Raw genomic sequence first — 23,030 nt, 5'->3', positions numbered from 1 at the left:
TTGAACCCTAAAAAGGGTAGACCACTGCCAGTTTTTAATTGTTTGAGTAGATCACAGTCTCTTGGAAGTTGGCTGTCCCTGATCTAGTCTAACCCCCAGCATCCATCTCCCAGCTCTCAGTTTCTAGATCCATTTTCATCAGAATTAAGGCCTGAATTTGACCCCGAGGCTGCTTTGGTGAACCGTGTGAGGGGCTTATGTTGGGAGGAGAGAAAAGAAGAGTGTGACCTTGTGATTCTTCTGGACTTCTCAGTGGCTTTTGATACTGCCAGCCAGAGGACCAATTTGGATAACCCAGAGGTTAGGAACCTTGGTCCAGGGACCAAAGATCTGCAGTTCTTCTCAGCCAGATACCTAGAGGACACCTTCATCTCTTTGGCTGTGGGCCTGGATGCCCATTCTAAGTTATTTCCACCCACCCCATAAAATTTATGAACCACCTGAATGTAAAAAAAGAACCTCAGAGCCGTTTACAAAAAGAAGACAAAGCAATGAAATTATCAATAAGACAATGAATAACAACATTCTGAAACTTTCCAAAAGCTAAAACAGCAAAATACTAAGAAAAGAGGAAAACTCACATTGACTCTCTGGCTGGACTTGCCTGAACAAGAATGTCTTTAGCAAGCGCCAGCAAGAACTCAGCAAAGGCACCTGCCTGCCGTCAAGAGGAAGGGAGTTCCAAAGGGCAGATGCTGCCACGCTAGAAGAATAAGAAATGTGGAATGAATAAGATATTAACTGATGCTAAAGAAAGAGGTGGATTTGCCCTGCCAGACCTTAAACTTTATTATGAATCAGCTGCCTTTTGTTGGCTGAGAGAATGGCTGCTTCTTGAAAACACTGATGTGTTGGATTTGGAAGGTTTCAACAATGTATTTGGTTGGCATGCATATCTGTGGTATGATAAGGTTAAAGCACACAAAGCTTTTAAAAACCATACTGTCAGAAAAGCACTGTTTAATGTCTGGATAAGATATAAGGACTTGCTAGAAAATAAAACCCCAAGATGGCTGTCACCAATGGAAGCAAAGGCTAAGAAAAAACTCAATATGGAGGCCAAATGGCCGAAGTATTGGGAAATTCTGGAACAAGAGGGAGACAGATTAAAACTGCAGAGTTTTGAAAAATTAAAAAACAGAGTGCGAAACTGGCTCCATTATTATCAAATAATGGAGGCATATAATTTGGACAAAAAACTAGGCTTCCAGGTGGAAAAATCAAAACTGGAAACAGAATTGTTAGACCCCAAAGTTAAGAATCTGTCAAGAATGTATAACTTGCTGTTGAAATGGAATACTCAGGATGAAACGGTGAAATCTGCTATGATTAAATGGGCACAAGATGTTGGACATAACATCATGATGGCTGACTGGGAACAGTTATGGACCACAGGTATGAAGTTTACGGCATGTAATGCCTTAAAAGAGAATCTAATGAAAATTATTTACAGGTGGTACATGACACCAGTCAAGCTTCCAAAAATTAACCATTTGCCCGATCATAAATGCTGGAAATGTAATGAGACTGAAGGTACATTCTTTCACCTTTGGTGGACATGCCCAAGGATTAAGAATTTCTGGGAGATGATTTATAATGAAATGAAAAAGGTATTTAAATATACCTTCCTGAAGAAACCAGAGGTCTTTCTCCTGGGCATGGTCGGCCAATTGGTGCCAAAGAAGGATAGAACTTTCTTTATGTATGCTACAACAGCAGCAAGAATACTTATTGCAAAGCATTGGAAGACCCAAGATCTACCCACCTGGGAAGAATGGCAGATGAAGCTGATGGACTACATGGAATTGGCGGAAATGACTGGCAGAATCCGAGACCAGAGAGAAGAGTCGGTGGAAGAAGATTGGGAAAAAATCAAAGTATATTTACAGAAATATTGTAAAATTAATGAATGTTAGAAGGATGCTGGAATGAAGTTATATGACTCTAGCAGAAATGTTATAAAGAATTAAGTAAAAATAGATTGTTAATGGGCCAAAGTGGAAAATATAAGGTTAGATTGTGTTAAGATAGATTATAGAACAAAAATTGAGAGAGATGGAAAGGATTTGCTGAAATAGCTAATTGAACTAGAATACAAAGAAGGGAGGTGTGAGGAGGTCGATGAAACAAGTAATTGAAAGATAAAGATACGGAAACAATGGATGTGTTTTTAAATGTTTTTGTTTTTCTTGTTGTTTTGCTGTATTGTTTTCTTTTCTTCTTTTTTTGTTTGTTCTTTTTTCTTCTCTGATGTATTGTAAGGTATTGTTTTGTTTTGTCTAACTTTTCATTGTCTCTTTCTTCTTTTTTCTGTAATCTTTAAACCTCTAATAAATATTATTTTTAAAAAAGAAAGAAATGTGGAATGAGTGTTAGGTAGCACCTGGGGCAGGACAAGGAGGCGTCTATGGGGCAAGGTGATCTTGTAATAATAATAATACAGTGGTACATCGAGTTACAAATGCTTCAGTTTACAGACACTTCAGGTTACAGACTCTGCTAACCCAGAAATAGTACCTCGGGTTAAGAACTTTGCTTCAGGATGAGAACAGAAATCGCATGGCGGCAGCGGGAGGCCCCATTAGCTGAAGTGGTACCTCAGATTAAGAACAGTTTCAGGTTAAGACCTCCAGAACGAATTAAGTTCTTAACCCGAGGTACCACTGTAATAATAATAATTTATTATTTATACCCTGCCCATCTGGTTTCCCCAGCCACTCTGGGTGGCTCCCAACAGATTAAAAACAGAATAAAACATCAAACATTAAAAATTTCCCTATGCAGGGCTGCCTTCAGATGTCTTCTAAAAGTCAGATAGTGGTTTATTTCCTTGACATCTGACGGGAGGGCATTCCACAGGGCAGGTGCCACCACCAAGAAGGCCCTCTGCTTGCTTCCTGCTAACCTCACTTCTCACAGGAAGGGAACCACCAGAAGGCCCTCGGAGCTGGACCTCAGTGTCCGGGCAGAACAACAGAGGTGGAGACGCTCCTTCAGGCTAGCTCAGTTGGTGAGACTGTGGTACTGAGAACGCCAAGATTGCAGGTTTGATCCCCATAAGGGACAGCGGAGTATTCCTGCATTGCAAGGGGTTGGACTGGATGACCCTCAGGGTCTCTTCCAAGTCTTTGGAATCTCTGTGCCTTCAGCGTGCTGCTCTTCTTCCACCATCGCTGCAGAGAAGGCAGCCCCAGCCACCTCCATGCCTGGAGAGACCCTCCTCTCTCTCTCCCCCGTGCTAATTTATGGCCACGGGCCGCTCTCGGAATTCCTCGGAGAGAGGGGTGGCGGTGATTTATTTCGCAGCAACCTTGGCAGCCTTCCGCCGGGAGCTTTTATCATAATTACAGGTGTAAAATGTCAGGGTCCGTAATTTCTCAAAGAATTTGCCGGGATTACATTTCTCTTCCTGAACACGCCAGGCATTTGATGTGCAAACCCAGCGGCTCTTAAACAGACGTCTGACTGACAGAGGAGACGGGCGTGAGATGCTTGTGCACTCTAGCATGGCGGGCAGGAGGCAACCCCACCCCAAAGCCAGGCATGCATGTGCTCCCCGGGCCCCGATTCGCCGGAGGCACTCCCTGCCTCCTGGCCTCTGTCCCAGGCAGACCCTTGTCCCTGACCTGGCCTCCTCCTTCATGCCTTTGGGAAAACGTCATGTCAAAACGCGCCTGGGGGGCAGAGATGCTGGAGCCCGTGGCTCTTGCGAGGTCTCCTCCCATGGCACCCTACCCTTCCATCTCTCACGAGGGTTGCGCCTTTTCACTAATGTGCTCAAAACAATGTGAGACTTTGAGAAGTGCTATATTATATATATACGGCATCTCAAGGTGACTTACAGATAGAAACAGCTGAAAACATGGAGGGGGGAAAGCATTAAAATCAATTAAACACTACTTAGAATTAATGTGTGTGTGTGTGCAAAAAATCTATTAAAACTGGGCTTTTTCAGAGGGAACTCACAGGAACTCAGTTCCAGTCCCTCTCAGTTGGGTGCCATTGCCATTCTAAGACGTGTTCACGGTAAGCTCCAGTACCTCTTTTTCTAGAAATTTTGTTGTTGTTGTTCAGTCGTTTAGTCGTGTCAGACTCTTCGTGACCACATGGACCAGAGCATGCCTGTATTTTCCAGCAACTGGTTTTCAGAAGCATTTCTGCCTCCAGCTGTGGAGACAGAGAATAATCATCTTGAGGGCCATCAGGTTGGAGGCAACTGATGTAGCTAAGTCCCTATATATAATTCTCCATATGTGAGAGGTACTGACAAAAAGGAGCTTCAAAGTTTCTATTTACACCACAAACTCCTTACAGAAGAATCCTAAATTTGTCTGCTTCAGATGTCAATCGCACCGAGTTCAATGTCACTTTGTTGTTGTTGTTGTTTAGTCGTGACCCCCTGGGCCAGAGCACGCCAGGCACTCCTGTCTTCCACTGCCTCCTGCAGTTTGGTCAAACTTATGCTGGTAGTTTTGAGAACTCTGTCCAACCATCTCGTCCTCTGTCATCCCCTTCTCCTCGTGAGTCTTCTCATGAGGTGGCCAAAGTCTTGGAGCCTCAGCTTCAGGATCTGTCCTTCCAGTGAGCACTCAGAGCTGATTTCCTTCAGAATGGAGAGGTTTGATCTTCTTGCAGTCTATGGGACTCTCCAGAGTCTCCTCCAGCACCATAATTCAAAAGCATCAATTCTTTGGCAATCAGCCTTCTTTATGGTCCAGCTCTCGCTTCCATGCATCACTGCTGGGGAAACCATAGATTTAACTATACGGACCTTTGCTGGCAAGGTGATGTCTCTGCTTTTTAAGATGCTGATCACTGCAATAAAAACTTAACAGCACCAGCCCTTTTCTTAAAATGCAGTCAGTTCCCTGCTGGAAAAAGAAACACCAAAACAAGGAGAGATCCAGTCTAACGTCCCTAAGGATGGAGTGCCAAGTCTGGGTGCAACCACCGAGAAGGCCCTTTCCTGCGCCCCCAACCAAGTGTCCCTGCAAGTGTGACAGGGTTGAGAGAAGGGCCTCCCCTGAAGATCTCAGAGCCTGGCCAGGTCTTTGGGGAGGACTTCGGTCTTTCAGATATCCTGGACCATAAGCCAGAGAAGGCCAAACCAAACATCTCTTTGACTCATCCACACTCTCACCTGACCTGCGTCTTGATTGTATTGTGTACCAATTAATTCCCCCGAGGCTGAGAGCTGTTCTCATTGTTTGTACCTTGCAGAAACCCAATCATTCCTGCCAAATCTGTTCTTGTCAAATGTGAGGAATATCAGAAAAGAGATTTTGCTTAACTGAGCTTCAGTTCAGAGGCGTGAGATCAGGTTTTCACAAGGCACAACACTGGAACAACGAAAAAGCTCTTGGACTCAGAGGTGTGACGTTGGTTCTCTGTCTTGATTGAGCCCGATTGCGTTTCCTTCGGTTTCATATTCTTCATGGGAGTTGGTGAAACTTTTCATCCCTGTTTATGGTCTGGAGCACTTCATGGGAAGCTACCTTAGATCAAGTCTATTCAGTTAAGACCTTATAGAATCAGAGTTGGAAGGGCTGCTTCAATAATAATAATAATAATAATAATAATAATAATAATAATAATAATAATAATATATTTATACCCCGCCCATTTGGCTGAGTTTCCCCAGCCACTCTGGGCGTCTTCCAACTGAAGACACTCTGGGCAGAACGATGGGGGTGGAGACGCTCCTTCAGGTATACTGGACCGAAGCCATTTAGGGCTTTCAAGGTCAGCACCAACACTTTGAATTGTGCTCAGAAACATTCTGGGAGCCAATGTAGGTCTTTCAGGACTGGTGTTATGTGGTCTCAGCGGCCGCTCGCAGTCGCCAGTCTAGCTGCCGCATTCTGGATTAATTGCAGTTTCCGAGTCACCTTCAAAGGTAGCCCCACATAGAGCGCATGACAGTAGTCCAAGCAGGAGATAACTAGAGCATGGACCACTCTAGAGAGACGGTCTGCGGGCAGGGAGGGTCTCAGCCTGTGTACCAGATGGAGCTGATAAACAGCTGCCCTGGACACAGAATTAATCTGCGCCTCCATGGACAGCTGTGAGTCCAGAATGCCGCTCCCAGTCACCAGTCTAGCTGCCGCATTCTGGATTAATTGCAGTTTCCGAGTCACCTTCAAAGGTAGCCCCACATAGAGCGCATTGCAGTGGTCCAAGCGAGAAAAAACCAGAGCATGCACCACTCTGGCCAGACAGTCTGCGGGCAGGGAGGGTCTCAGCCTGTGTACCAGATGGAGCTGATAAACAGCCGCCCTGGACACAGAATACCATTCCTGCAACTAGATTACCCTTGGGGTCCCTTCCATCTCTTCCATTCTATGATCCTATGACCTCTGCTTTACACTGACTGGAAGTGGCTCTCCAGAGTTTTGGGCAGGGGTCTTTCCTGGCCCTGCCTGAGATGCCACTGAAGACTGAACCAGTGAACCTCCTCCTCAAAGCAGGTCTTGAAGGAGGAAGATCGGAAGCTGCTGCCTCACCCCTAGCCTGAATTCTCCTACTAAAGCTACATTTCTTGCAGTTCTGATGTGGAAACCAGAGCCACAAGGAACCCGGTCCCAACAGCTGGATCTTAAAATATCCATTTGACTTCTTGCACCATGGATTGGGCACGCTAAAAAAAGATCAACATTTCTCAAAAAGATAAATAAACTCGCAGAGCTCTCGGAGTCGTGTTACCAAGACGCCTGGAAGTTCGGCTGCGCATTAGGGAGCACGCTCAGGGCTGCACGACACCAACCAAAACAGCCGCCAATTTGAGCCTGAGACATCTCTTCCTCCGTCGCAGGAGTGACTCCTGTTGCTCAAGGCCTGTCGGACGTGGAGGATCCCAAAGGGAGCCATCGGGACCTGCCGGGACAGAAAGGCTCTCTCTCTCGACCTTGCTGACGTCTGAGATGCTGTTTCATCGGCGGCCTCTTCTCCCGCTCCATCTCACGACCGCAAGGAGCACAGGGTTATCCCAACATGTTATAATACACTCTGGGGTGTCTTATTACTTGAAATATGCTGCACAAATATAACTCGGGTAGCTTATCTTGGCCCGGCTGAGTTCTATAAAAAGTCTCCCAGCGCTGGACTTGGGGGCTCCCTCCTTGTTCCAGGAGAATCTGTTGCCTCCCTCTCCTTCCAGAGTTATTCTGACCAGAGTTTTTCCTCTCTCTCTCCCTCTCTGTTCTCTGTGTTTTCTCTGGGACTACCAGAAGTCAAGCTGCCGGTTTTGTGGGCCACCTGGGGGCCGGAACGACAAGCCCTTTTGGTTGCTGCTACCGTAGCTCATAGGGAGGCGGGTGGCGCTGTGGGTTAAACCACAGAGCCTAGGACTTGCCAATCAGAAGGTTGGCAGTTCGAATCCCTGCGATGGGGTGAGCTCCCATTTCTTGGTCCCTGCTCCTGCCAACCTAGCAGTTCAAAAGCACGTCAAAGTGCAAGCAGATAAATAGGTACCGCTCTGGCGGGAAGGTAAACGGCGTTTCCGTGCGCTGCTCTGGTTCACCAGAAGTGGCTTAGTCATGCTGGCCACATGACCCCGAAGCTGTACGCCGGCTCCCTTGCCCAATAAAGCGAGATGAGCGCCGCAACCCCAGAGTCGGCCACGACTGGACCTAACGGTCAGGGGTCTCTTTACCTTTTACAGTAGTTCATTTGCCCTGAATTGCTGGAAGACAGAGAAAGGAAGGGAGGCCAAGGCTCAAACTAGCCAGGAAGCCACAACCTCCGAGCTGGAAGCCCTTCCTCTCCCAAATGCGTTTTGGGCATGGCCGGGAGCAGCGGTGAAAGAAAATGTTGGGCCAATAACAACTGGGGAGGAGTCAGTCGGAGAGTCAGGCAGAAATGCAGGCAGACTGGAGGGCTGGAGTTTTGTGGTGCAGAATCTGCTGGTTTCCCTTGATAGCAAGGTGTTCAGGCGAAGAAAGTGGAGCAGTTTGTTGGTGGCACAGGACTGGCCCTCCCAAGTTACCTGTTTGCACAGATCAAGAGGGGTTTGGCTTGCAGCACTTGTGCCCCATGCGGAACTGACTGTTGGAAGACTCAGCACAGGCAAAACTAGTCCTTATTCACACAGCACAAACTATGGAACTTGCTCCCCCAGGAGGCAGAGATGGCAGAGAGGACTATCGATGGGTGCTAGCCAGGATGTCTATGCTCTGCCCTCCATAGTTGGTGACAGTAATGCTGCTGAATAACACTTACTGGAAACCACAGGAGGGGAGAAATAATAATAATAAAATAATAATAATAATAATAATAATAATAATAATAATAATAATAATAATAATAATTCATTATTTATACCCCGCCCATCTGGCTGGGTTTCCCCAGCCACTCTGGGCGGCTTCCAACAAAGTATTAAAATTCAGTGGTCTGTTAAACATTAAAAGCTTCCCTAAACAGGGCTGCCTTCAGATGTCTTCTAAAAGTCTGGTAGTTGTCTGGTACTTTGACATCTGGTGGGAGGGCGTTCCACAGGGCGAGTGCCACCACCAAGAAGGCCCTCTGCCTGGTTCCCTGTAACTTGGCTTCTCGCAGTGAGGGAACCGCCAGAAGGCCCTCGGCGCTGGACCTCAGTGATGGCGGTAGAGACACTCCTTCAGGAATACTGGGCTGAGGCCGTTTAGGGCTTTCAAGGTCAGCACCAAAACTTTGAATTGTGCCTGGAAACGTACTGGGAGCCAATGCAGATCTTTCAGGACCGGTGTTATGTGGTCTTGAAAGAAAGTGCTCTGGTGTTCGAATCCTGCCTGTGGGCTCCTCATAGGCATCTGGTTGGTCACTGTGAGCACAGGATGCTGGACTAGGTGGGCCATTGGCCGGATCCAGAGGACTCTTCTCATGGTCTTACCTGGAACATGCCAGGAGGCAGGTGAAGGGCTTGGAAGAGACTGAGTCCTGCTATAAGGACACGTCAAAGGAGTTAGGGAGCCTTTAGCCCAGAGAAGGGGCAGGTTCAGGGCAGGTTCATTGCTCACCTTCCAATGTTTGTTGCCATGTGGACAAAGGAAGAGCTTTGTTTCCTGTTGCTCCTGAAGTCCTGTTCACAAGAAATGGGATTTGGACTAAACATTAGGAAGCGCTGCCTGATGGGGCAAATACCGTATTTTTCGCTCTACAAGACGCACCAGACCATAAGACGCACGTAGTTTTTGGAGGAGGAAAACAAGAAAAAAATTATCATGAATCTCAGAAGCCAGAACAAGAGGGATCACTGTGCAGCGAAAGCAGCGCCCCCTCTTGCTGTTCTGGCTTCTGGGATAGCTGCGCAGCCTGCATTCACTCCATAAGATGCACACACATTTCCCCTTACTTTTTAGGAGGGAAAAAGTGAGTCTTATAGAGCAAAAAATACGGTAGTTGAATGGTGACTCAATGGAGAGCCAGTGTGGTGTAGTGGTTAAGAGGGGTGGACTCGTAATCTGGGGAACCGGGTTCGCGTCTCCGCTCCTCCACATGCAGCTGCTGGGTGACCTTGGGCCAGTCACACTTCTCTGAAGTCTCTCAGCCCCACTCACCTCGCAGAGTGTTTGTTGTGGGGGAGGAAGGGAAAGGAGAATGTGAGCTGCTTCGAGACTCCTTCGGGTAGTGATAAAGTGGGATATCAAATCCAAACTCTTCTTCTTCTTCTTCTTCTTCTTCTTCTTCTTCTTCTTCTTGCAAGGTGATGGGGAAGAGTCAATCAGAGTTCGGATGCTGGAAAACGGGATTTCTGAATCGGCGTTTGTGCACATGTGGGGTGAATTTAGATCGCCTTTGAGGCCCTTCCAACACGACAATCCTTCCATTCTAATCTATGATTCCACACCTGCAGTTTTGTCCTCCAATGAGCAAGCTCCGACAGTGCTGGAATCAGGGGCCCGGTGCTGATCTGCGAGCGACGGAGAGATGAAAGAGATTGAACATCTCCCGGCAAGTTCAAAACTGATGCACTGATCACTCGTCTAGTCCTGGGATTAGGGATGATGTAAACAGCAGCCAGGGGTGTTGACATGCTCCCCGGTGACACCCGGTGACTTGTGAATGACCCGAGAAAGCCAACAAGGGTGTGTGGGGCTGAAACACCCTGGAAACCTGTGTTCTGAGTAGACGCTGACTGTCATCTCAGGGAACCTTTCCTGACAAGCTTGAGATAACAAGCCTCCGAAAGCTGGTTCTGGAAAACAGATCTGGACTCTCCAGCGAAAATGTTAATGATGCCCTCCTTTTGTTCCTCACTCTTTGTTCCCCACTTCCTTTCCTTGCCCAGGCTCTGGAAGGAAGGTGGTGTGCACCTGGACCGCGTTCTGGTTTCGGGTTTTTATTATTTCGTTTTTATTTTGTTTTTCAAAAAGATCTGTTTGACCTCCCCATCTACTTCAAAGGTGGAAGGCCTTCTCCGCAGGCGAGCTTTACAAGGATCTTAACAACCCCTGCGATTATTCCTGAAAGGAAAGAAGCTGTTTTCTTGCTCCTAATCAACATGGATCTGGCGAGAGACGCAGGCCAGCATCTGGAGTTTTCCACATGTCAGCTAATAGCCGTATCCTATTTTACAATTGGGGGGTATTCCCAGCGCAGGCTCCCGAAAGTGGGCCCTTCGCTTTGTTATGCTTCCAACCCTCAGGTCTGGGCATTCTCTGCTGATTTTTAAAGGCCCCTGGGGGAGTTCAGCACATCAACTTCTGTTCCTGCGCCGTGCAGGAGGGCGCATGCTCCCCAAAGCCTCAGCTCTGGAGCGGGTGAGGTCATTTTCGATCCCAGAATAAACTTCCATTTATCTCGCAACCACAAACCAGCAGGGACGAAAGATGCTCGGGAGAAACCGGGATGTTTTCTCCACATGCATCTCGCTGCTCTTTCCAGGGTAGCTCTCTCTCCCTCCAAACCACTGGAGGGGAGGATTGCCTGCCCCCAGTCTGGCAACCGGCAGGCGCAGACTATCCACCAGAGAGAAGCCTTCTTGGTGAAAACCACAGCCCCCATAATTGAAAACATTTCCCCTCGCTCCCCTTTTGCAAGCCCCTCTCTGGCGGCTTTCGAGTGCTGCTTTCTCCATCGCTCCCGGCTTGTTCAAAATTTGCTCGGGGCCTTAGGGCAGAGAGAAGAAACGCCATGTTGCCTCTGCAGCAGAGCAACCGGACGCCTTCGTCTGCCCCGGCTGCAACAAAACATGTGTCTCTCGCATCGGTCTCTGCAGCCACAGCAAGAGCTGCAACCTGCCAATGGTTTGACCACACAAAGTCAGGTTGAAGGTGCTGGTTTTGACTTTTAAAGCCCTATGTGGCCTAGGACCCTCATACCTACGGGACCACCTCTCCTGGTATGCCCCGCGGAGGACCTTACGGTCCCTAAATAACAACACTTTGGAGGTCCCAAGCCTCAAGGAGGTTAGATTGGTCTCAATTAGGGCCAGGGCCTTTTCAGCCCTGGCCCCGACTTGGTGGAATGCTCTCCCCCAAGAGACCAGGGCCCTGCGGGATTTGACATCTTTCCGCAGGGCCTGCAAGACGGAGCTGTTCCGCCTGGCCTTTGGCGTAGACTCACTCTGACCCCTTATATGGGCTTTGGTATATAAATTTTCCCTTGGCTTTTTTGCTGGCCCATGTAGGACCAGCATGGATAGCTGGCTCGGGTGAATATCTGACGTTTCCACCCTTCTTGGTCTTGATTTATGAGCTGTTACTAAAATGAGGCTGTATTTTAAGCTGTATTTTAATTAACTGGGTTTTGGGGTTTTTTTCCCCTTTTCCCTATTATGTTTTATTGTAATTTATATTTGGTGTTAGCTGCCCTGAGCCTGGCCCTGGCCCGGGAGGGCGGCGTAAATTTTATATTATTATTATTATTATTATTATTATTATTATTATTATTATTATTATTATTATTATTATTATTTTGAACAAGCGTGCAATTAACCGTTTTGATTCGTACTAACCTCTATTCTGAGTAATGCTTTTTTATGGGGCAGGGGGCCCTGGGGTTGCATTTATGGAACCAAGGAGGTAGGGGCCTGAACAAGTTTGGGAACCGCTTCTCCCATCACCACTATTGTAGCTTTCCAGAGAGGCGCAGCTTTCCCGTTCTTGCTCTGCAAAGAGGGGAAAAGTGAGTCTTCTTCCCACAGTTCACAAGTGTCTCCATAAGGAGAAGAATGGCGCCAGCCGCTTGTACTTATCGGAGGATGCAGTTTTCATGGGGAACCAGAGAAGAGGTTGCTTATACGATACAATAATCTTTATTGTCGTTGTCCCATACAGAACAATGAAATTGAAAAAATCTACATAAGACATTCAAAAACCAACACGCCTGCTATCCCAGCCTGGTTAGTCCCCTAAAAACTCTGATACCACATAATTAAATACAATATAATCCCATAGAGACTACCTTAAAAGGTAAAGGGACCCCTGACCACTAGGTCCAGTTGTGGCTGACTCTGGGGTTGTGGCGCTCATCTTGCTTTATTGGCCGAGGGAGCCGATGTACAGCTTCCAGGTCACCTGGCCAGCAGGACTAAGCCACTTCTGGCGAACCAGAGCAGTGCACAGAAATGCCGTTTACCTTCCTGCCGGAGCAGTACCTGTTTATCTACTTGCACTTTGACGTGCTTTCGAACTGCTAGGTTGGCAGGGGAGACTACCTTACACTGCATTTAAAACCAAAATCGCATTTGGATAGAAGCTGTATCTCAGGCAGCTAGTCCCAGTCTTTATAACCCTGTACCTTCTTCTAGAAGGCAGAAGCTGAAAGATCATTTCCGGGGTGCGCACTATCCTGCGCTATCTCTGCAGCTTTCTTATGGCACCTGGAAGCATCAGGGCTGACTGGATGGAATTGGATGGGGCAGAGCAAAACAGGAGACTAACACTCTGACTAAAGAGGACCCTGCCTTAACATTGGGAAATAATGGAATATCTTCTTTCCAGTCCCATGACATCCCCACGCAAGACTTGATGAGAAAACAAACAATGGCTTCAGCTGGCCAAAGGACCACATCTTCTGCATGGTTCGTGAGACTTCCTGAAGTTTCCAAAAGAAGCCCCTAAATTGGTATGCAGATTCTGGACACAGAAAAGGAAGTCTGTCTCCACGCAGTGCATAGTTAACCTATGGAACTCCCTGCCACAGGAGCCAGGGATGGCCATCAGCTTGGGTGGCTTGAAAAGAGGATTGGACAAATTCACGGAGGAGGAGAGGGCTCTTGATGGCTGCTAGCTCTGGAAGAAGTAGAAATGATTCCTGTTACGGATATTATGGGGGGGCGGGGCACATCTTTAAGGTTGTTAACAGTTACAAATATTATGCCTGAATGTATCCTTTCGACTTGACAGCTCAGGGAATAGACCTAGCTTTATGAATCATATGAAATCAACACCTTTGCCAAGTTCCTCCATTCCAACACCATTTTGCCCTTGGAAAAGGACTCTTTCCCCTGCCACCTCCCCAAGCTCGAAGACATGTGTACACACCTCCTACCCTAGGAAATGCCCAGAGGTGACAATTGCTGGGCTCATTGTTCTCCAAGGAGAGCCAAATCTCATCACCAGACTTGCCAAGGGGTCCAGACATGCAAAGGAAGGTCTATTGTACTTGTGGGTGGTGGGCACTTAAGACATATTTGCCTATGCTCATCTTATACCTGGGTCTTGCCCTGACATGTCTGCTTATGCTAATCTGGTACCAAGGACTTGTCTGGACCTGTTTGCCAAGGTTAAACTAGTGTAACCCCTGTCTACCCCTCCCCTTTTGTGATGTAGCAATGATGCTGTACGAACTGTATTCTGGGATGTGGTGGGAAAGTTTTAAAAGTCCTTGTCCCCCCCATCCTCGGGGTTCAAAATTCCTCTTTGAACCTGTTGCGCAATAAACTTTGGACTACAGCTATTTGCTCCGGTTGGTGGCTGGACTCCTTCCTTTATTCCGCAGGGACCCACGGGCGCTGCCTGACCAGCTAGGTGACTGAGCAGCCTCGCACCTAGATTTTCCCATAACAATTCCGAATCCCAGTTGCTGGAAACTGCTGGAGGGGAGAATTGCTGTTATAATAATAATAATAATAATAATAATAATAATAATAATAATAATAATAATAATAATGTATTATTTATACCCCACCCATCTGGCTGGGTTTCCCCAGCCACTCTGGGCAGCTTCCAACAGAACACTAAAATACAATAACCTATTAAACATTAAAAGCTTCCCTAAACTGCCTTCAGATGTCTTCTAAAAGTTTGGTAGTTATTTTTCTCTTTGACATCTGGTGGGAGGGCGTTCCACAGGGTGGGTGCCACCACCGAGAAGGCCCTCTGCCTGGTTCCCTGTAACTTGGCTTCTCGCAGCGAGGGAACCGCCAGAAGGCCCTTGGTGCTGGACCTCAGTGTCCGGGCAGAACAATGGAGGTGTTGTGGTCAAATCTTGCTTGCTGGTTTCTCACAGGCATCTGTTTGGCCCCTGTGAGAACAGGACTAGATGGGCCATTGGTCTCCTTATGTTCTTGCTTTTAACTATGGCATATTAGAGCTCTATTTGACCCCAATATCAGATCAGCAAAGTGTTTTTACACGTGTGGGACAACTTTAAAAATAGCCAGTGTTGTCCATGCGCACTCCAGAAACCTCTGTTCCACATGCTGTCCTTGCCTCCATGTGAGGTGTGACGGCCCTTTGATAAATGTTCCCTCTACTCTCCACCATCCAACCAAGACATAGATGATGAATTGCAATTTTCTGAAGATGCTTTGAAACTTGTTGCCGTCTCTGTTTACCCTTTTGGATGCTTGGAGGGGAAAAGCATTCAGAACAAATCTGAGCTGTCGCACAATCCCAAGAACAAATGAACTGTTCTCTCTCTCCCCCCCCCCTTTCTTTGGTGCTAAAGATGAAAGTTTTAAAACGCAATAATGTTTTGTCTAAATTCTTGTGGAAATAGCTTATGACCTTTCGTAAAGCGATGTGGTTTCGGCTTTCCAGTAAGAGAGCTCCCAGCTAATGATTTAGCTCTATTTTCTAATAAATATTTGGCAAGAGACGAGCTCCCTTATAGCCTCTGGTCATTAGGGACCTATTATTTATGAGTCAGGAGTGAATCATTACGCTTGGCAAACACCCCTGGCTTTGTGGACAATGTATTTTTCCACTCGGTAGCAGCAAACGCTTGTAAATTCTTCCTCAATATTACCATTAAACTATCTCAAAACAAACTCCTTCCCACTTTGCCATAAATTCTCCCCATTTTCTGGAGCGCCGGTGGTCTCGCTGCCAACGTCAGGGAGCCGGGATAGAGGTATCACCACTCAACTGCTTGGTTCTCTCTGGGCTCGCCTTTGGCCAATTATCCCCCCATTTAAGAAGGCAAATGGGTTTTGCTTTGCTCCCCTCCCTCGCATGGAGGGAAATATTTCTTCTCCTGACATCCTTGGAAGCTGCAGACTTGGGAGGCAAATGGAATAGACCTGTGAGGTCACGCAGTGTGCAGGAAGCGAAGTGGGTATCTCCTCGCCGAGGGCATCGGAAGGTCGCGCGTCCTGTGGCAGCGGCAAGAGGGCAGGCTGGGGAAAAGCAGGCATGAATCACTCAAGTAGTAAGCAGGCTTCCAAAAAGGGAAAAAGGGAGAGAAAGAAATCCTCCAATGTGTGGACAGAGGAAAGGAATCTATTCCGATCTGGAAAAGCTTGACCGCCTGACCTTTCTTTTGGAGTCCTGGTATTTTGTGTTCTTGGAACATTGCTTGTGGAATAGAAGTGATATCATCTCTGTGATGCATTTGTTTATTTAGGTCTCTATTTGTTTACTTGGTTGTGGTGGGGACACGCACACACACACTTGGCCCAAGGCAGGGTGCAATAAATAGCAACACAATCGCAGCATCACAAAATCGGACGGATGAGAGTGCAAAGTAGCTCACAGCCCCAGAGCCTGCTTAAAGAGGCTGCCTATTATTATTATTATTATTATTATTATTATTATTATTATTATTATTTCCACGTGCCTCACCCTAAAAATAGTAGCCTGTTGGTTTTTGGCAAGTTTTATTTGAAGGGTTGAAAGTCACTCATTCATGCCAATAGAGACTTCTGACAAGAGCTTCACAAGATCATTTTTGACAGCAAAGCCTACTCCATGTATTCAATGTTCTTGTTCAGGTAGATCTTTTACAGAAGAAATTGTAGCCTTCTTTTTCTTCCTTCAGTTGTCCCTCACCTGCTCTTCCAGTTTCTTGAAGTGCTGCAATAGCGATGTGAAAACATCGCAGCTCTCTTGCAATGATGGCGGTTTTGCTTTTGGGAGTTCTGCGTTGGGACTTGAAGTCCAGCAACCTTTGGGGTGCCAGAAATTAGCTACCCAGGTTTAGGGCCACGTCTGTAATGTAGGAATTCTTGGAGCAGCTAGGCACCTGCGTACAAACCCCTGACATAAAATTAAAATGTAAGAGGGCACTTGCTCTTCATGCAAAAGGCCTCAGGTTAATGTGTAATTATCCAGTTTGTTTGTGGGTCGGATTAGGATCTGTGTATGCCCCCTCCTGCAGTTACGTGCATAGTAGAGGGATTGTGATGGCATCTTGAGAAGGGAGCAGGAGGCAAGGAAACCAAGCTCAAAAGCAGCCCACCAAACAGCCTCAGGATTCTTCTTCCAAACAGGAGGGAGGCTGAAATATACTCGGAGTTGAGTGTGAATTTCATGCTCTTTATTCCACTCATGGTAGCAATGAATGAATCTTTCCCCAAAACGTCTAGCTATATATACATTATTTGCACAATGGGCCCCGCATGATTGGCTAATTCCAGGCTGCTCCTGCAGGCCAATCAGGTTGCTGATTCACTTCATCCAGGAGCCTGATTGGCTGCTCCTGCAGGCCAGTCAGATCGCTGATTCACTTCCACCTGGAGCTGGATTGGGTGGCTCCTGCAGACCAATCAGAATGCTGCATTCTGGATCCTATTGTTCTAGGATTCAGCTCAGTTCATAACAGAGGCCCAGACATGAGGTCTGCTGGAGGCACGGAGTGAGTAGCGAGTAACAAACCCAGGGTGGGTTGCAACATAAAAACCCAATATTAGAAACAGTTCAAAGCAAGTGACAATCAAGATAATGCAATCGTAGAAATAAGGTGGGTCTTGAAAATATCCTGCAAGCAGTCAAATGCTCAGTCAAATGCTTTATCAATCCAGTTGTTGTTGTGTACACAGCCAACGCAGCTTGGGTGGCAAATGACTCCGATGAGGAACATTTCATTCGTTCCTTTCTTGCCTTCAGTCACTTTTTCCTGCTTTCTTTCAAGTTGTGGCTTTTTAAAAGAACATTTTATTATGACATTCTAACACAATACTCCAGCTGAAGTCTTTGCTGAGTCCAACTCAGTCTCCAAAGCTGAAATCAGCAGAACAGTAAATGAGAACATAATGGAAATGGACACCGTTTCCTCATGGAAAATGCAGACTTGCCTTTAAAGTAGCTTTTGCCAGCTTGGTGTCCTCCAGAACTTTTGGAATACAACTCCTATCAGCCACAGCCAGTATTACTGGGAACAGTTGCCCAAAATATCCGGAGAGCACCAGTTTGGTGAATGGGTTTAATCTGTGTGGTGGTTTTTTGGGGGGCAGGGACCCTGGAGGAAACCTGTGCATGTAACTTGAAGCGACCCCGGAGTGAACCTAAGCTGAGGTCTAAAATGCTGGAATAACTTTTCCCCACCTCCTGATGTTTTGATTGTGCTTCTAACATTTCCAGTTCAGGCTGGGTTCTGAGGAAAACATCCCGGGAGACCCCCAATAGCGTGGGCGAAGAAGGAGAAGCACCGAGAACAAGACCCCCATGGCGGTTCTGCCTCAGAAGTTTCAAAACACCCCCCGGTCCTCATTTGGACAAGAGCCGATCCTTCCCCCCACGAGGGCAGGACTTTTGACATATTGCTGGACCACTTCCTTCTCCCCTTCCAAGAGGTGCTCAAGAATAACAAGGCCTTGAAATATGCCCTCATCGATCATCAGCCGTTGAAGATGGTAAGGATCCAAAGAGAAGGGGAAAAGAGGAAAGGAAATGGACAGCTTCGGAAGATGAATAATAGAATCATAGAATCCTAGAGTTGGAAGAGACCACAAGGGCCATTGAGTCCAACCCCCTGCCAAGCAGGAAACACCATCAGAGCACTCCTGACATATGGTTGTCAAGCCTCTGCTTAAAGACCTCCAAAGAAGGAGACTCCACCACACTCCTTGGCAGCAAATTCCACTGTCAAACAGCTCTTACTGTCAGGAAGTTCTTCCTAATGTTTAGGTGGAATCTTCTTTCTTGTAGTTTGGATCCATTGCTCCGTGTCCGCTTCTCTGGAGCAGCAGAAAACAACCTTTCTCCCTCCTCTATGTGACATCCTTTTATATATTTGAACATGGCTATCCTATCACCCCTTAACCTCCTCTTCTCCAGGCTAAACATGCCCAGCTCCCTTAGCCGTTCCTCATAAGGCATCGTTTCCAGGCCTTTGACCATTTTGGTTGCCCTGCTCTGGACACGTTCCAGTTTGTCAGTGTCCTTCTTGAACTGTGCTGCCCAGACCTGGACACAGTACTCCAGGTGAGGTCTGACCAGAGCAGAATACAGTGGCACTATTACTTCCCTTGATCTAGATGCTATACTCCTATTGATGAGGCCCAGAATTGCATTGGCTTTTTTAGCTGCCGCCATCCTTCTTCTGGTTCCATTTGCTGCTGCTCCCTGTTGACACACGCCAGAAAAATAAATAAAATGACTGGGGACTTTTTTGACCCAGGCTGAACTGGAAGCGGGATGAGGGCTTCTGACTTCCTGATGAGCAAGAGAGATGTTGGTTGGGCTTCATTTCTGCCAAGAACATGGCCTTCCCAGAGAGGTCCTCCGAGTCCAGGGCTTGGCGAGTTAAGAGTGCTACATTCCCTTCTCTTTTCCTAACCTTTGGATGTTTTGCATCATGGCCGCTGGGCAGCCAAAAACAGGGAACTCTGGAATGTTTAGCCTACACAGACAGACGGGAGGGAGAGAAGGGCAGCTTTTCCAGAGAATAACAGAATTGTAAATAAGAACATGAGGAGAGCCTGCTGGGTCAATGGCCCATCTAATCTGTTTTCACAGTGGCCAAGCAGATACCTGTGGGAAACTGGCAAGAACAAGAGAATCAAAGAATCATAGAATTGTAGTAGGGAATGGACCCTGAGGATCATCTAGTCTCACCCTTACAGTGCAGGAATCTGCAGCTGTTCCATGCAGGGATTGAACCTGCAACCTTGGTGTTATTGGCACCACCACTCTACCCATTTCTCCCCTCCTGTGGTTTCTAGCAGCTGGTATTCAGAAGCATTTCTGCCTCCATCTCTGGAAGTAGAAGATAGCCCTGCAGGATCTGATTTCTTTCCGCAGGGCCTGGAAGACAGAATTGTTCCGCCTGGCCTTCGGCTTGGAATCAACTTGATCCCCTCCTCCTCTTTCCTTTTTCTTTTCTCCTTCTGTGATGGAACTCCTATTTGGGGACTTCCCTGGCTGCTTTCTGGCCCACGTAGGACCAGTCTGGATAGTTGGTGTTGAATAGTGGGTAGACATGGCAGATGACATTTCTCCAAAGCAGCTCTTTATTTTGTAAGCTGGAACAGAACTGAACAGCAAACAGCTCAGCCGGCCTGCTTTTATAGGCAGCCGGCTGTCAACATTGTAGCAACAACAACCCAGGGTTTCCCGCCTAAAATAACTGACGTGGACCTGAGTGAAAACTATCTACAGTATCCCCCTGCTGGCCCAGGGTGAGAACCTCAGTACATAACACCTGGCGTTGGTGAAGATTTGACGTTTTCATCCCCAAAATGTTTTTGATTTGAGTTCCTACTGAAATGAGACTGCATTTTAATGTTGTACTTAATCGTGTTTGTAAGCTGAATTTTAATCAATTGTTTTTATACCTGATGTCAGCCGTCCTGAGCCCGGTCTTGGCTGGGGAGGGCGGGGTATAAATTATTATTATTATTATTATTATTATTATTATTATTATTATTATTATTAAAATGGCTTGTAGCCATTGATCCCCCTACAATGAATGAATCACAGCTGAAGAATCACTGACAAATTGCTACCCAACAACTGCTTAAAAACTTCCAAGGAAGGCGAGTCCGCCACCACCCAAGGCAATCCATCCCATTGTTGAGCAGCTCTCGCCATCAGAAAGTTCTTCCTAATGTTGAGTCAGAATCTCCTTCTTTGTCATTTGCATCCCTCAGTTCTGGTCCTACTCTCCAGACCATGAGAAAACAAGCAAGCTCTGTCTTCCATGTGACAACCCCTTAAATATCTCACATCACCCCTCCATCTTCTCTTCTCCAGGCTGAACATCCCCAACTCCCTCAACCATTCCTCATAAGGCTTGGCTTCCAGAACATTTCAGCTTCAATGACACGTCAGGAAGTTTTCACAAGTGACTTGAAAATTGTGTCCAGGCAAACCGGAAAGGAAGTGGTTAGCCTGTCGTTGGCATGAGCCAATTTATGCTGTAGGAAGAGAGGGGATTATCCATAAAATAAAACCGTATGGACATCCTGGTTTGTACCACTTAAAGAAACAGCCAGAGAGTCAAGGGAAGAAAACAGCGAGCCAGCCAGCCATGTACCCAAGGAGATTGGTGCTTTCCCCAAGGGCGAGCAATGAGTGCCCAAAATTGTTCCGCCATGATTATTCTTAACAATTCGCAAAGCTGGAACTCTCTGCATTATGATGAGTAATGGCACCTCCCCCCCCCCCGGGTGGAAGACTGATTTACAAAAGTGAACCTAAAGAATTAAGACTTTCTGAAACAATATGTCAAACCTCACCTGGTCAGACCTCACCTGGAGTACTGTGTCCAGTTCTGGGCACCACAATTCAAGAAGGACACTGACAAACTGGAACGTGTCCAGAGGAGGGCAACCAAAATGGTCAAAGGCCTGGAAACGATGCCTTATGAGGAACGGCTAAGGGAGCTGGGCATGTTTAGCCTGGAGAAGAGGAGGTTAAGGGGTGATAGGATAGCCATGTTCAAATATATAAAAGGATGTCACATAGAGGAGGGAGAAAGGTTGTTTTCTGCTGCTCCAGAGAAGCGGACACGGAGCAATGGATCCAAACTACAAGAAAGAAGATTCCACCTAAACATTAGGAAGAACTTCCTGACAGTAAGAGCTGTTTGACAGTGGAATTTGCTGCCAAGGAGTGTGGTGGAGTCTCCTACTTTGGAGGTCTTTAAGCAGAGGCTTGACAACCATATGTCAGGAGTGCTCTGATGGTGTTTCCTGCTTGGCAGGGGGTTGGACTCGATGGCCCTTGGGGTCTCTTCCAACTCTAGGATTCTATGATTCTATTCTATGATCCAGCCATCCAGCCATCCTCAAAATGAACACCTCTCTAAATTGTGCGGTGCAATGTGTACAAAAACTTCATGTACTCGAGTATGGTCTTCATATCAGTGCATATATAAAATGCAAAAAGGTGTTACATTGGGGAGAAATGTTTTGCAAAAATGTGTGCTTATCCATTTGCCCCGCTGCAGGAAAACCCCTGGTTTAGAGTTGAATGGGGGCAGACAGTATTCGGATTTTCTGCAGGTTGCCTTTTGTTCCGATTTGTCGCTAAAGAGCAGGTTTTCCAGGGGAAAGCAGCAGAGCAAACGCCCCAAAGCTCTGGGACCCAGACTTTCTAGGCATGGGGAAAGCCAAAGTGTGGACAAGCCCTTAGGCAAACGAGTATACACAAATGTATTTAATGGGAGAAATTGGGTAAAATGCTGGTTAATTTTCACAAGGCTTTTTTTTTTTTAAGCATCCTGATGTGGAGATGTGGAGAAAAGAAGATGGAAAAATTGAGAAGATGGCAGAAAACAAAATCTAGGGATATCCTTAGAAATGTAAGGAAACTTTTCTTATATGCTACTGTTGCCGCGAGGATACTCACAGCAAAATATTGGAAGAGCGGCAGAATCCCAACTAGACCTCAATGGATATTGACGTTGGTAGAATACGCCGAGTTAGCTAACCTCTCTGAAAAGATCAAAAATAAGCCTAAACAAGAGTTTATTTCAACCTGGGAATCTCTGAAGAGCTATTTAAAAAATAATTGCCACAATCTGAACACAGCTGTAGCCTTTGAGTAATTTCTGTAAAAAGTGTATGTCAAAGGAAAATGTAAATGTTTTTTAATATATATATATATATTTGTTAAATAAATAGTTAAGATAAGCAACAAGCTTATTAAAAAGAAAGGAATATGGAAAGAACAGGAAGTCAAATTTTGATGAAGAACATTTATTGTTAGAAAATCTGTGTGTGTGTGTGTGTATTTTATGACTGAGTTGTGGATAACAATGAATTCAAGTTTCTGTTGTATGGATGCAATTGTGAACAATAAAGGAGAGAGAGAGAGAGAGAGAGAGAGAGAGAACAAGGTGCTGGATGGGATGACTGGATGAGATGGGCCACCATTGGCCTGATCCAGCTGGGTCCTCTGATGTTCTTATGCCTGGGGCCGTCAGTGGCATAGCGTGGGTTGCCAGTGCCTGCGGTCGTGCAGAGAGGACTTCCCTCCTGCAAAAGGTAGTTCAGGTGCTGGGATCTGCCCTGGGTCTTCCATTGTGAAGACAGATACAAAAAATTCATTCAGCCAGTGGCATAGCGTGGGTGGGGAGGAAGGAATGACTGCTCCCCACATTAAATGGGGGCCCCCCTTTGCATGGTTGCGTGCAACCCCCTGGACCCTATGTGGCACAGGCTTAGCTTCGCCTTCCCCAGGTGGGATACCTGGAGGTCTCCGCCTACCTCAGGCAGTTGCCCAATCCCACCTGGGGAGGCGTTGCCAAGGTGATCAGGCCAGATAGGGGGAAGGACCATGAAATATACTCAGAGTCGCAAAGTGATTTCATGCTCTTTATTCAGCTCATAGTGGTGAGGAGGAATGAATGAATGTCCCCTCAAAGTATCTGCTTTATATACATTATTTACACAATGGGCTGCACATGATTGGTTAATTCTGGGATTCTACTGTAAGCCAATC

At 46.6% G+C, this 23,030-nt stretch overlaps 1 long non-coding RNA gene across 1 annotated transcript; it reads right to left on the bottom strand.

Moving 5' to 3' along the window:
- Positions 1 to 662: 662 nt before the first annotated feature.
- On the bottom strand, positions 663 to 12,336 carry LOC308594432. The gene is made up of 3 exons (XR_014011474.1): positions 11,933 to 12,336; positions 9,824 to 9,886; positions 663 to 703 (listed from the first exon to the last, which is right to left on the bottom strand). It is a non-coding gene; the product is annotated as an uncharacterized lncRNA (long non-coding RNA).
- Positions 12,337 to 23,030: the final 10,694 nt, after the last annotated feature.

The sequence above is a fragment of the Podarcis bocagei genome (assembly GCF_964188305.1).
Source record: "Podarcis bocagei genome assembly, chromosome: 9".
NCBI lineage: Eukaryota > Metazoa > Chordata > Lepidosauria > Squamata > Lacertidae > Podarcis > Podarcis bocagei.
The sequence above is the reverse complement of the archived record's forward strand: the minus strand, read 5'-3'. Positions and strand labels throughout refer to the sequence as shown.